The sequence below is a fragment of the Canis lupus genome, chromosome 8 (genome assembly GCF_011100685.1).
Source record: "Canis lupus familiaris isolate Mischka breed German Shepherd chromosome 8, alternate assembly UU_Cfam_GSD_1.0, whole genome shotgun sequence".
In the NCBI taxonomy this organism is placed as follows: domain Eukaryota; kingdom Metazoa; phylum Chordata; class Mammalia; order Carnivora; family Canidae; genus Canis; species Canis lupus.
In genome coordinates this window covers 46,719,445-46,732,877 of record NC_049229.1, presented here as the reverse complement: position 1 = coordinate 46,732,877, position 13,433 = coordinate 46,719,445, and the positions used below count along the sequence as shown (strand labels likewise).

Here is a 13,433-nt window from a genome sequence, read left to right as displayed (position 1 = left end):
ATTAGGCTCTTGCGCTTCACATTCTTAAATAACAAACAATATCAACGTGGACTAAACCCTACGTTACTTAGACATTGCACTAAGGATTTTACATGTTTTTCAAAGCCCGCAATCACGATAACCTATAAAGTGGATACTATTACAATCCTCAATTTACAGATGAAGAAAACCAAGACTCCAAGAAAAGTTAAATTAATTACAATAGTACACTATCGGCTTAAATCACGAGAAACCGATGAACCACACTGAATTATCTTTCAAGGCCTATGAATGTTTTTGGAAATCTTCTGAAAAATTAAAGTTCCCAACACAATATATAAAAATTGCTTATACTCTACTGCCAACCACCTAATTCACGGTACTTCATACTACGGCAGTCTGGGACAAGAGAAGTCCAATCTCTCGACTCTCCTTTTGGTCTGCTCCACTCTGCCCAGTGGAGGAAAATGGCTTTTCCATAGCAATATAAATCCACATTACATAACTTCATAATAATCTTCATACTCCTAGATCTACTTCGAAAAACGTTATTTATGAAGCACTGAAGACCGAAGAAGAGTAAGAAAGAAAGAACACATTTTAATGTGGAGGTTGGTCACCGCCTAGAATGAATGGGGGGGGAGGGGGATAGTTTACTGCAACCTCCAATGGAGTAAGGGGGGGGGGGGGAAGGACCACACAGTATTCATCACAATCTCAAAAGAATGGTGGGGGAGGGTGCTTTAAAAAAAGAAAGAAAGAAAAAGGTGGGCATTAGTTGAATTCGGGGTTGGGAGTGGGGGAGTCCCCTCGGTGGCGGGCTCTGCATGACCCAAGAGGGAGGGAAAGAAATTCGGTAAACAGGCTGGGTGGTCGCCGGCTTGTACGCAGAGCCTGGGGCAAGAGCGTCCTAGGCCCGAAAAATCGACGGCAGCACCTCCGCCGAGCTCGGGTTAGAAAGGGGCCTTCCTCTGGGAAGGACTCCCAAGGGGCCGGACCATCATCGCGGGGCAAACGTGGGAGCCCAGAAGGGGCCGAGGCGATGCGCTCGGTGTGGCGGACCGCGGAAGGGAAAGGGAAAGTGGGCGACAATGCAAGGGAGAACAGCTCTGGCCCCCACGGGCCCCTGCTGGGCCCACCTGGATTTCCGAGGCCCTAGAGAAGTGCAGAAACCCAAGCCTCGCGCCCGTCCCCTCCCCCACCCCAACCTCCCTTCACCCCCAATCCCACCCGGGGCCCTCTCGCAGCCTCCCTGGCTTCCCTCCTGCCACCGAGGTACCCCGTTCTCCCCCGGTTCCCACACGCATTCAGGGGCGTGAACTCACCCTCCGCTGAGGAAACGGTACGATCTTCGCGGTCTTCGAGGCTCCAGGTTACGAGCGGGCGCCACCGGCTCGAGGTCTCTGCGCGCCGCTCGCCGGGAGCCGAGTCCCGAAGCGCCTCCACGCACAGGCCGCAAACACAGCCGCGCTGCGCGGGGAGCTTCTGGAGGTCTTCCTCTTGCCCGGCGTGCACTGCGGCCGCGGAGCGTAAAGAGGAGGAGCATAGAGAAGGACGCGTATAGATAGTCTGCTCTTCTTTGGGTCTGAGTCACCGCGCAGCCGCGAAGAACCATAGAGAAGGAGCGCCTGGTGGGGACTAGAGAGGCTCGAGCTGTAAATGACGACCCACCCGGCCATGTTTGATTGGAGCTGATTGAATCTTATGACTAAGAGACGCCATCTTGAGGTCAAGGTTCCGCTGCGCGCGGAGTAGAGGCTGTTAGGGTAACTCCTCGCTTTTTGTAGTTTGGTGTCCCGGGGCTTACAGCCCTGTTTTGTGGCTCAGTGAGGTTCGGTGGACTGCAAACCGGGCCTCTCCCAGCACGTCGGCGGAAACGCCGCCTGCTGATCTTTCCTGGAAAACAGCTAAAAAACTGGCGAAGGGCGTGGTGGTTCCAAGTGCAGGCGCACACCCCTTGTGCGAGCTAGGCCAAAGAGGGGGCCGGACATCCTCCAAATACCTGAAACGGCCTGTAGACCGTTTTCACGCGACTTTCATTCTGTCATGTAGAGGTGCTGGAAAGAACGTCACTTACTGGGTCAACGGAAATAAAACTAGATCCACGCACATAAAGCAATCATGAATGATTCTTTGATGAACGTCATGGTCAACATCTTTTTTTTTTTTTTTTTTTTTAATAGGGAAACCTGAGTGGCTCAGTGGTTGAGCGTCTGCCTTTGTTTTGTGTGTGTGTGTTTTTGAAGATTTTATTTGTTCATGAGAGACACAGGCAGAGCGAGAAGCGGGCTCCATGCAGGGAGCCCGACGTGGGACTCGATCCTGGGTCTCCAGGGTCAAGCCCTGGGCCCAAGGCAGGCGCTCAACCGCTGAGCCACCCGGGCATCCCAGAGTGTCCACCTTTGGCTCAGGGTGTGATCCTGGGGTCCTGGGGTCAGGTCCCCCACATCGGGCTCCCTGCAGGGGACCTGCTTCTCCCTCTGCCTTTGCCTTTGCCTCTCTCTGTGTCTCTTATGAATAAATAAAATATTGCTAAAAATATCTTTTTTATAGGCCTTTGTTAACTCTTGCTTCTTTTTTTTTTTAATTTTTTTAAATTTTTTTTATTGGAGTTCAATTTGCCAACATATAGTATAGCACCCAGTGCTCATCCTGCCAAGTGCCCCCCTCACTGCCCATCACCCAGTCACCCCAACCACCCCCCACCTCCCCTTCCACTACCCCTTGTTCCTTTCCCAGAGTTAGGTGTCTCTCATGTTTTGTCACCCTCACTGATATTTTCTCTCCTTTCCCTTCTATTCCCTTTCACTATCATTTATATTCCCCAAATGAATAAGACCATATAATGTTTGTCCTTTTCCAATTGACTTATTTCACTCAGCATAATACCCTCCAGTTCCATCCACATTGAAGCAAATGGTGGGAATTTGTCGTTTCTAAAGGCTGTAACTCTTGCTTCTCAAAAAGCTTGTCATTTACTCAAGGTAAAGCTGTTGTTTCCCTGGGTGCCTGGTGCTGAGCTAAATGCTGGGAGTATGCAAGTAAATGCAAGTGAGAGTTTACCCTCCTTTGGAAAGAGCTGCAAGCACGGTGGAACAGATGACAAACTGAGGACTGTGTATAAAATTAAAACATACATACTGCCTTTCCTTACCTGCTTTTCCTTTTGAATTTTACTCTGTAGTACTTATCACCACTTAGTGTATTGTGCATTTTTCTTGTTTATTTTATGATTTGTCTTTCCCTACCCTACTAGAATGTAAGGAGTGCAGGGATTGTCTTTTTTGTTCACTGCCAGATCCCAGTGTCTAGGCCTGGTACATAGCAAATGTTCAATAAATATTTGTTTCTGTTTGGTGTGTGTGTGTGTGTGTGTGTGTGTTTAAAAATTTTGTTTATTTGAGAGAGAGCAAGTAAAAGAGAGAAAACATGAGCAGGGGGAGGGGTAAAGGGAGAGGGAGAAATAGTCTCCCCGCTGAGCAGGGTGCTCCATCCCTGGACCCTGGGATCATGACCTGAGCAGAAGAAGGCAGACGCCCAACCAACGGAGCCATCCAGGCGTGCCCCTCAATAAATATTTGTTGAATGAAAGAAATTGTGTATATGAGTACCAACATAATATAGAATACAGTGGGAGACCCATGGGATAGACTATAAAATTACTATCATTTGTAAAATGTACATCCATCTGTATTTCTATTCACTAGGTTTTCTTACCATTAAGTAGGGCAAATAATATTTATTCCCCAGAGCTATCGCAAGAATTAAAGTAACTAATGCATGTGAAAGTACTTTGTTCAATAAAGCGTTAGTCAAACTCTAGTTACAGGGACGCCTGGGTGGCTGGCTCAGCGGTTGAGCATTTGCCCCACGCTCAGGGCGTGATTCTGGGTTCCTTGCAGGGAACCTGCTTCTCCCTCTGCCTGTGTCTCTGCCTCTCTGTCTCTGTCTCTGTGTCTTTCATGAATAAATAAGTCTAAAAAAAAAAAAAGCTCTAGTTACATTTTGCAAATAAAAAGATTCTGCCTTTTTTTTTCTTCTTTTTTTTTTTACAGTTACAGGCTTGAGGGGCACCTGAGTGGCTCAGCGGGTTGAGCATCTGCCTTCCAAGATGGTCATGGTCTCAGGGTCCTGGGATCAAGCCTCATATAGGGCTCCCTGCTCAGCAGGGAGTTGGCTCCCCCCCCCCCCCCCCCCCCCCCCCGCTTGTTCTCTCTCTCTCTCCAGATAATAAATAAATGAAACCTTTAAAAAAAAAAAAAAAAAAAAACAATTACAAGCTTGGACAGAAATCCTTTGAGGTTACTCTGTATCCCCTTGTTTTGTTAGAAACATTGTATATAGGGCAGCCTGGGTGGCTCAGCGGTTTAGTGCCACCGCCTTTAGCCCAGGGCCTGATCCTGGAGTCCCTGGATGAGTCCCATGTCGGGCTCCCTGCATGGAGCCTGCTTCTCCCTCTGCCTTTGTCTCTGCCTGTCTCTCTCTCTCTGTCTGTCATGAATACATAAAATATTTAAAAAAGAAACATTGTATATAAATTCATGTATTACTTGTATAATAAAACCTTAGCTCTCTCAAGTAAGTTTGCTAACTTTTTTGTAGTAGACATTTGTTGCTTGCATTGACTGGGTATCCATTTCCCTACCTTCAATAATGGCACTCTGAATTTTTTTTTAATTTTTTTTTATTATTATTCATTTATGATAGTCACACACAGAGAGAGAGAGAGGCAGAGACACAGGCAGAGGGAGAAGCAGGCTCCATGCACCGGGAGCCCGACGTGGGATTCAATCCTGATTCTCCAGGATCACGCCCTGGGGCAAAGGCAGGCGCCAAACCGCTGCGCCACCTAGGGATCCCGGCACTCTGAATTTCATAAAAGAAACCATCCTTCCATACTCTAGAACTTTGTAGTGCGGATATAAAGTCCCAACCAGAGCCAGGCCCTTTAGGACAGAGGTATAAAGCCATAATTCAATCACAGCCTGGCAATTGAGTATTTATGTTGTACCAAGCACTACTTAAGCATCTTGAAAATATTAGCAAATTTAAACCTCAAAACAACCCACCAAAGTAGGAATTATTGTGGTACAAATGAAGAAACTAAGGCTTAGAATGGTTAAATATGTTGCCCAGGGGCAACTGGGTGGCTCGTGGTTGATTGAGCGTCAGTCAGCCTTTGGCTCAGGATGTGATCCCCCGGGGGTCCTGGGATTGAGTCCTGAATCAGGCTCCCTGCAAGGAGCCTACTTCTCCATCTGCCTATGTCTCTATGTCTCTCATGAATAAATAAATGAAATCTTTTTTTAATGCAAAAAAGAAAAAAAAAAGAAAGATTATTTATTTGGAGGAGGAGGAGTAGAAGGAGAGGACAAAGAAAAGAGTGAAGCTCCAGTGGACTCCCTGCTGAGCAAAGAGCTTGAGATGGGGCTTCATTTCACAACTTGGAAACCATGACCTGCATGGAAATCACGAGTCAGACGCTTAACTGACTGACCCACTCAGGTGCCCCTAAAGTTATTCAATTTTCTTTTCTTTTTTTTTTTAAAGATTGTATTTATTTGAGAGAGAAAGAATAGCACAAGGGGGGTGGGGGCAGAGGGAGAGGGAGAAGCCGACTCCCTGATAAACAGGGAGTCAGATGTGGGGCTCTATTCCAGGACACTGAGATCATGACCTGAGCCAAAGGCAGACACTTAACCTACTGAGCCACCTCGGTGCCCCAGATTTATTCAATTTTCATTCATGGATGGGGCTAGGGTTTTTTGGTACATTAAATCAGTATGTAGAAATCTACCTAATTTTAAAGACTGGACTACCTCATTTTTTTTTTTTAAGTTTATTTCTTTTCTCAGTAATCTCATAACCAACATGTAACTCAAAACTCACAACCCATAGATCAGGAGTCGCACACTCCTCCCACCAAGCCAGCCAGGTAACTTTTCAGGAGCAAGTAACAGAGGACCAACTCAAACTGGTTTAAACAGTAAGGAAATGTTTTGGCTCATCTAGCAGAGAGACTAGATAGGCTCCCTTTCAGGATTGGGTGATCCAGAGGCTCACTAATTTTATCAAGAGCAGGGTTCTTTCTGGGTTGCCTGGGTGACTCAGTCATTTGAGCGTGTGACTTTGGCTCAGGGTCCTGGGAATGGCCCATGTCAGGGCCCACACTCAGCGGAAAAACTGCTTCCACGTTTCTGCTTATCCCTCTCCCTCTGCCTCTCCGTCTGCTTAAGTGTAAGCACTCTTTCTTTCTTTCTCTCCCAAATATATAAATGAAATATTTTTTTAAAAAAGAAAGAACAAGGTTCTTCCTGTTTTGCTTTTTTCCTATCTCCTTGCTCTACTATCTACAATATGGGCCTTCTTTTTTTTTTTTTTTTTTTAATTTTTTTTATTTATTTATGATAGTCACAGAGAGAGAAAGAGGGAGAGGCAGAGACATAGGCAGAGGGAGAAGCAGGCTCCATGCACCGAGAGCCCGATGTGGGATTCGATCCCGGGTCTCCAGGATCGCGCCCTGGGCCAAAGGCAGGCGCCAAACCGCTGCGCCACCCAGGGATCCCAAGGCCTTCTTTTTTTTTTGTAAGTTTTTTTATTCATTTTTTTTAAGATTTATTTATTTATTTATGATAGACACAGAGAGAAAGAGAGAGGTAGAGACACAGGAGGAGGGAGAAGCAGGCTCTAATGCCAGGAGCCTGACGTGGGACTCGATCCCGGGTCTCCAGGATCGCGTCCTGGGCCAAAGGCAGGCGCTAAACTGCTGAGCCACCCAGGGATCCCCTTATTTTTATTTCTTTAGTAATCTCTGTACTCAATGTGGAGCTTAAGCACACAACCCCAAGATCAAGAGTTATACACTCTTCCACCTGACCCAGCCAGGCACCTCAATGTGGGCCTCATTCTTGGGCCAGCTCCCCCCAAGCTCATAGGATGGCTACATGGAGCCCACATGCTTTTGATTCAGAAGAGAAACTAAGTGGATTTCAGAAGCTCTCCCAGAAGATCAAGGAGGAACTTTCCACAAGCTCCAGGAATCTGAACTGAATGACATCCTAAACTAAGTTTCTTCTTGCTTGAAACAATCATTGACAAGATAGATGCAATTACCCTTGGAAAATCAGTCCTGTCCCTTGAGCTAAGAGTCAAGTCAGCTTTCCCTGAAACCCAAGGTCTGTGCCAGGTAAAGGTGATATTTAAACAAAATTAGAATTCTATTAGAAAAGAGGAAGAGAGAAATAGAAACTGAGAAGCCAGCCATAGTCCACTATATAGTTTAATTAATAATTTCCTTATTTATGGACATTTGCTTCCATTTTTGACATTTTTAATTTTAATTTTTCCTTTTTTTTTAAAGATTTTATTTATTTGTTTATGAGAGACACACAGAGAGGCAGAGACATAGGCATAGGGAGAAGCAGGCTCCATGCAAGGAGCCTGATGTGGGATTTGATCCCAGATCCTGGGATTACGCCCTGAGCCAAAGGCACTCAACCACTGAGCCACCCAGGCATCCCAGGAAGGTCCTTTTCTTACATTTATGTTTTAAAATGTTGGTTTTCCACATGCCTTCTTCTCCTTACTCTAAGTGATTCCACAGCTGACTCATTTACTCTTAGAGCTTCAAGAACTATCTATTCCCAGATCTATACCTATAGCCTAGATAACTTTAGTTCCCTTCTGTTATTGGCCAGCTACCTAAGAACTACATGCATTGGGATATTCCCTGGGAACGTCAAACCCAACATGGGCAAAACTACACCTATTATTGTCACCTTTGTTTTTATTTAAGTAAAAATCACATAAAACTCACCATTTTAAATATTTTTAAAATGTACAATTCCGTGGCTCTCAGTACATTCACAGTATTATGCAACAATCACCACTATCCAGGGCATTTTCATCATCCCAGATGGAAATTTCTTTTTTTTTTTTTTAAGATTTTATTTATTTATTCATAGACACAGAGAGAAAGGCAGAGACACAGACAGAGGGAGAAGCAGGCTCCATGCAGGGAGCCCGATGTGGGACTCGATCCCGGGTCTCCAGGATCACACCCCAGGCCGCAAGCTGCACCAAACCGCTGCGCCACCAGGGCTGCCCCCAAATGGAAATTTCATACACATTGGGGAGTCACTCCTTATGACCCACTGGCAACCACTGATCAGCTTTTGTCTTCATAGATTTGCCTATTCTGGGCACTTCCTATAAATGGAATCACAGAACATGTGGCCTTTGGTGTCTGGTTCTTTCATTCAGCATGTTTTCAAGGCTTATCCATTTTATTTTTTTTTTTTTTTTTTTTAAATTTTTATTTATTTATGATAGTTACACACACACAGAGAGAGAGAGAGGCGCAGAGACACAGGCAGAGGGAGAAGCAGGCTCCATGCACCGGGAGCCTGACGTGGGATTCGATCCCGGGTCTCCAGGATCGCGCCCTGGGCCAAAGGCAGGCGCTAAACCGCTGCGCCACCCAGGGATCCCAAGGCTTATCCATTTTATACCACATGACCGTATTTTATTCCTTTTTAGGCTGAATAATATGCTGTTGTATGAATATGCTACATTTTATTTATCCATTCATCAATAGATGGACATTTGGGTTGTATCTACCATGAATAATGGGACTATGTTCATTTGTGTACACATTTTTAAAAGATTTTATTTATTTATTTGAGAGAGAGAGAGCACACGTGAGAGAGAGCAGGAGCTGGGAGGTGGGGCAGGGAGGAATAGAGGGAGAGGGAGAAGCAGACTCCTCCCTATTCAGGGAGCCCCACGAGGGACTTGATCTCAGGACCCTGGAACCATGACCTGAGCTGAAGGCAGATGCTTAACCACCTGAGCCACCCAGGCACCCCCATGTACAAGTTTTTTGTTAGAACATGTTCTCAATTCTCTTTGCTATATCGCTAGAAATAGAAGTGTGTGATCATATGGTAGTTCTATGTTTAACTTTTTAAGGAAATGCCAAACCATTTTCTATAGCAGCTGTACCATTTTACATTCCCACCAGCAAAGTTTGAGGATTCTATTTGTCTGCATCATTACCAACACTTGTTATTCTTTGGGGTTTTTGTTTGTTTTTTGTTTTTTTTACTAATTATACCTTTCCTCGTGGGTGTGTAGTATCTCATTAGGGTTTTAATTAGCTAAGGATTTTGAGTATCATGTGTTTTTTTGGCCATTTGTATATCTCCTTTGGAGAAATATCTATTTAAATACTTTTCCATAAATAAATAAATAAATAAATACATACATACATACATACATAGATACATACTTTTCCTGGGACACCTGGGTGGCTCAGTGGTTGAGAGTCTGCCTTTTGCTCAGGTTGTGATCCTGGGGTCCTGGAACTGATTCTGCATCAGGCTCCATGTAGGGAGCCTGCTTTTCCCTCTGCCTCTGTCTCTGCCTCTCTCTGTGTCTCTCATGAATAAACAAATAAAATCTTTAAAAAAATTATTTTCCCATTTTTAATTAGATTATTTGACTTTTTATTATGCCTTAAGAATTATTTATATATTCTGAATATTACCCCTGATCAGATACATGATTTGCAAATATTTTTTCCTGTTCTGTGGATTGCTTTTTCTCTCTCTTTATAGTGTCTCGATTCACAGAAGTTCTTAATTTCAGTGAAGTCCAATCTACCTATTTTTTTCTTTGCTTGTGCTTTTGGTGTCATATTTAAGAAACTGCTAAAAAAAAAAAAAAGAGAGAGAGAGAGAGACAGAGACAGAGAAACTGTTGCCTAATCTAAGGATTCTTAGACTGTTCAGGCCACTATAACAAATATACCCAAACACAGGGTTGCTTATACACAGCAGAAATTTAATCCTCACAGTTCTGAAGTCTGAAAGCCCGATATCAGGGGGCTAGCATGATCAGGTGAGGCTCCTCTTCTAGGTCACAGACTTACTGTATTCTCATACAGCAGAAAGAGCTGGGAGGTCTGTGAGATCTCTTTTATAAAAGACTAATCCCATTCACCAGAGGCCCCCCCCCCATAACCTAATGATCCCTCAAAGACCCCCCCACCTAATAATATCATCAACTTCAGGGGTTGGAATCTCAACATATGAGATTTGGAGGGACGTAAATACTCAGACCTTACCACAGGGCCATGAGGATTTATATCTATACTTTTTATAAAAGTTTTATACTGGGATCCCTGGGTGGTGCAGCGGTTTGGCGCCTGCCTTTGGCCCAGGGCCCGATCCTGAAGACCCGGGATTGGGTCCCACGTCGGGCTCCCGGTGCATGGAGCCTGAAGCACTCCCTCTGCCTGTGTCTCTGCCTCTCTCCCTCTCTCTGTGTGACTATCATAAATAAATAAAAATTAAAAAAAAAAGTTTTATACTGTTAGCTTTTCTAGGTCTTGGATTGATTGAATTGATTTTGTATTGTTGCAACAGAGGGGTCCAAATTCAATCTTTTACATGTAAATATCCAGTTAACCCTGTACCAATTACTGAAAAGACTATTCTTGCTTTCTTTGAATAGTCTTGGAACTCTTGTCAAAAATCAATTGTCCAGGAATCCCTGGGTGTCTCAGTGGTTTAGTGCGGGCCTTCTGACTGGGGCCTTATCCTGGAGACCCAGTGTCGAGTCCCGCATCAGGTTGCTTGCATGGAGTTGGCTTCTCCCTCTGCCTGTGTCTCTGCCTCTCTCTCTGTGTCTCTCATGGATAAATAAATAAAATCTTTAAAAATAAATCAATTGTCCATAAACGGATGGGTTTAATTTTTTTTTTTTTTTTTTTTTAGGTTCGAGAGTGCTTTAATGGGGAGCACTCCCGGGTGAGGTTCCATGACTTGGAGAGGTGGCCTGAGTCAGGGAAGTCGCCAGATGGGTTTAATTATGGACTCTCAATTCTATTCCATTAATCTATATTTCTATCCTTACACCAGTGCCACATTGTTTTCATCACTATAGCTTTGTAATAGGTTTTTTTTTTAAAGATTTTATTTATTTATTCATGAGAGACACAGAGAGAGGCAGAGACACAAGCAGAAGGAGAAGCAGGCTCCTGGCAAGGAGCCCGATGTGGGACTTGATCCCACATCCCGGGATCACGACCTGAGCTGAAGGCAGTTGCTTAACCACTGAGACACCCAGGCATCCTTGTAATAAGTTCTTTTTTTAAAAAAAAAATTTTTTTAGAAAATTTTATTTTATTAAAAGGTTTTATTTATTCATGAGACACACACAGAAAGAGAGAGAGAGAGGCAGAGACAGAGGCAGAAGCTGGCTCCATGCAGGAGCCTGATACGAGACTCGATTCCAGGTCTCCAAGATCACATGTGGGCTTGAAGGCGGAGCTAAACCGCCGAGCCACCCGAGCTGCCCAAGATTTTATTTATTTGTCATGAGAGACACACACACAGAGACAGAGACACAGAGACACAGGCAGAGGAAGAAGCAGGCTCCATGCAGGAAGCCTAATGTGGGACTGGATCCCAGGATCCCAGGATCCCAGGATCACGCCCTGATCCAAAGGCAGACGCTTAACCGCTGAGCCACCCTGGCATTCCTGTAATAAGTTTTAAAATCAGGAATGTGGGACGCCTGGGTGTCTCAGCAGTTGAGTGTCTGCCTTCGGCTCAGGGCATGATCCTGGAGTTCCAGGATCGAGTCCCACATCGGACTCCCTCCATGGAGCCTACTTTTCCCTCTGCCTCTCTTTATGTGTCTCTCATGAATAAACAAACAAACAAACAAATAAAAAGTAATCTTTTTTTTTAAATAATCTTAAAATAAAATAAAATAAAATAAAATAAAATAAAATAAAATAAAATCAGGAATGTGTGTCCTTCAAATTGTTTTCCTCAAAATTGTGTTCAAGATTGCTATTCAGGGTCCCTTGCAATTCCACATGAATTTTAGGATCAACTAACTGTCTATTTCTACACAGACACAAAACATAGTTAGGGGGGCACCCAGGTGGCTCAGTTGGTTGAGTGCTTGACTCTTGATTTTGGCTCAAGTCATGATCTCAGGATCATGAGCTCCAGCCCCACATTGGGCTATCCAGTCAGCAAGGAGTCTGAGATTCTCTCTCCCCCTCCTTCTCTGCCTCTGCCCCTACCCCTATTTGTGTGCATGCACTCACTCTCTCTCTTTCTCTCTCTCAAATACATAAATAGACAAATCTTTTAAAAAAGCAGCTGGAGGGCAGCCTGGGTGGCTCAGTGGTTTAGCACCTCCTTCAGCCCAGGGCCTGATCCTGGAGACCCGGGATCCAGTCCCACTTCAGGCTCCCTGCATGAAGCCTGCTTCTCCCTCTGCCTCTGTTTGTCTCTGTCTCTGTCTCTGTCGCTCTCTCTCATGAATAAATAAATAAAATCTTTAATTTTTTTTTTAAATAATAAATTTTTCTCAATAATGGCTGCATGCAGGGAGCCTGAGATGGGGCTCCATTCCAGGACTCCAGATCACGCCTGGGCTAAAGGTGGGGGCCAAACCGCTGAGCCACCAGGGCTGCCCTCATTTGTCTTTTTAAATTTATTTGAATAATGGAGCACCTGGGTGGCTCAGTGGTTGAGCGTCTGCCTTTGGCTCAGGGCATGATCCTACATGATCCCACATCAGGCTACCTGCATGGAGCCTGCCTCTCCCTCTGCCTGTGTTTCTGCCTCTCTCTTTCTGTGTCTCTCATGAATAAATAAACAAAATCTTTTAGAAAAGGGCAGCTCAAGTGGCTCAGCTGTTTAGCGCCACCTTCAGCCCAAGGTGTGAGCCTGGAGACTCGGGATCGAGTCCCAGGTCGGGATCCCTGCATGGAGTCTGCTTCTTCCTCTGCCTGTGTCTCTGCCTCTCTCTTTCTCTGTGTCTCATGAATAAATAAATAAAATCTTTTTAAAATTTAAAAAAAATAATAAATTTCTCTCAACAATGTTTTGTAGTTTTCAGCGTATGAGTCTTGCATCTCCTTGGTTAACTTTATTCCTAAGTAGTTTATTCTTTTTGATGCTATTGGAAATGGAATTTTTTTTCTTCTGAAACCACAAAACTCCTAGAAGAAAGTATAGGTGGTAAGCTCCTTGACATCAGTCTTAGTAATGATTTTTTGAGGGTTTGACAACAAAAGCAAAGTCAGCAAAAGCAAAAATAAACAAGTGGTACTATATCAAAGTAAAAAGTTTTTGCACAGCTGAGGAAACCATCAACAAAATGAAAGGGCAATCTACTGAATAGGAGAAAATATTTGCAAATCATATATTTGGTAAGGGGTTAGTATCCAAAACTCATACAACTCGGGACACCAGCTGGATCAGTTGGTTAAGCGTCTGCCTTTGGCTCAGGTCATGAGATCCTGGGTTGGAGGTCCATGTAGGGCTTCCTGATCAGCAGGAGGTTTTCTTCTCCCTCTCCCTCTCTCTCTGTAATCTCTTTCACTCTCTCTCAATAAAATCTTTTTTAAAAAAAGAACTCATACCTGG

At 44.4% G+C, this 13,433-nt stretch overlaps 1 protein-coding gene across 3 annotated transcripts in view; it reads right to left on the bottom strand.

Moving 5' to 3' along the window:
- The window catches only part of RBM25 (RNA binding motif protein 25), a 54,409-nt gene extending 52,944 nt beyond the window's left edge, over nucleotides 1-1,465 (bottom strand). The window contains exon 1 of one of the 3 annotated variants that reach the window (XM_038545180.1): nucleotides 1,305-1,465. The gene's annotated coding sequence lies outside the window, so the exon portion shown is untranslated. The remainder of the gene's footprint in view (nucleotides 1-1,304) is intronic. The other 2 variants (XM_038545179.1, XM_038545178.1) reach the window with 2 other exon arrangements.
- Between the last annotated feature and the right edge of the window lie 11,968 nt (nucleotides 1,466-13,433).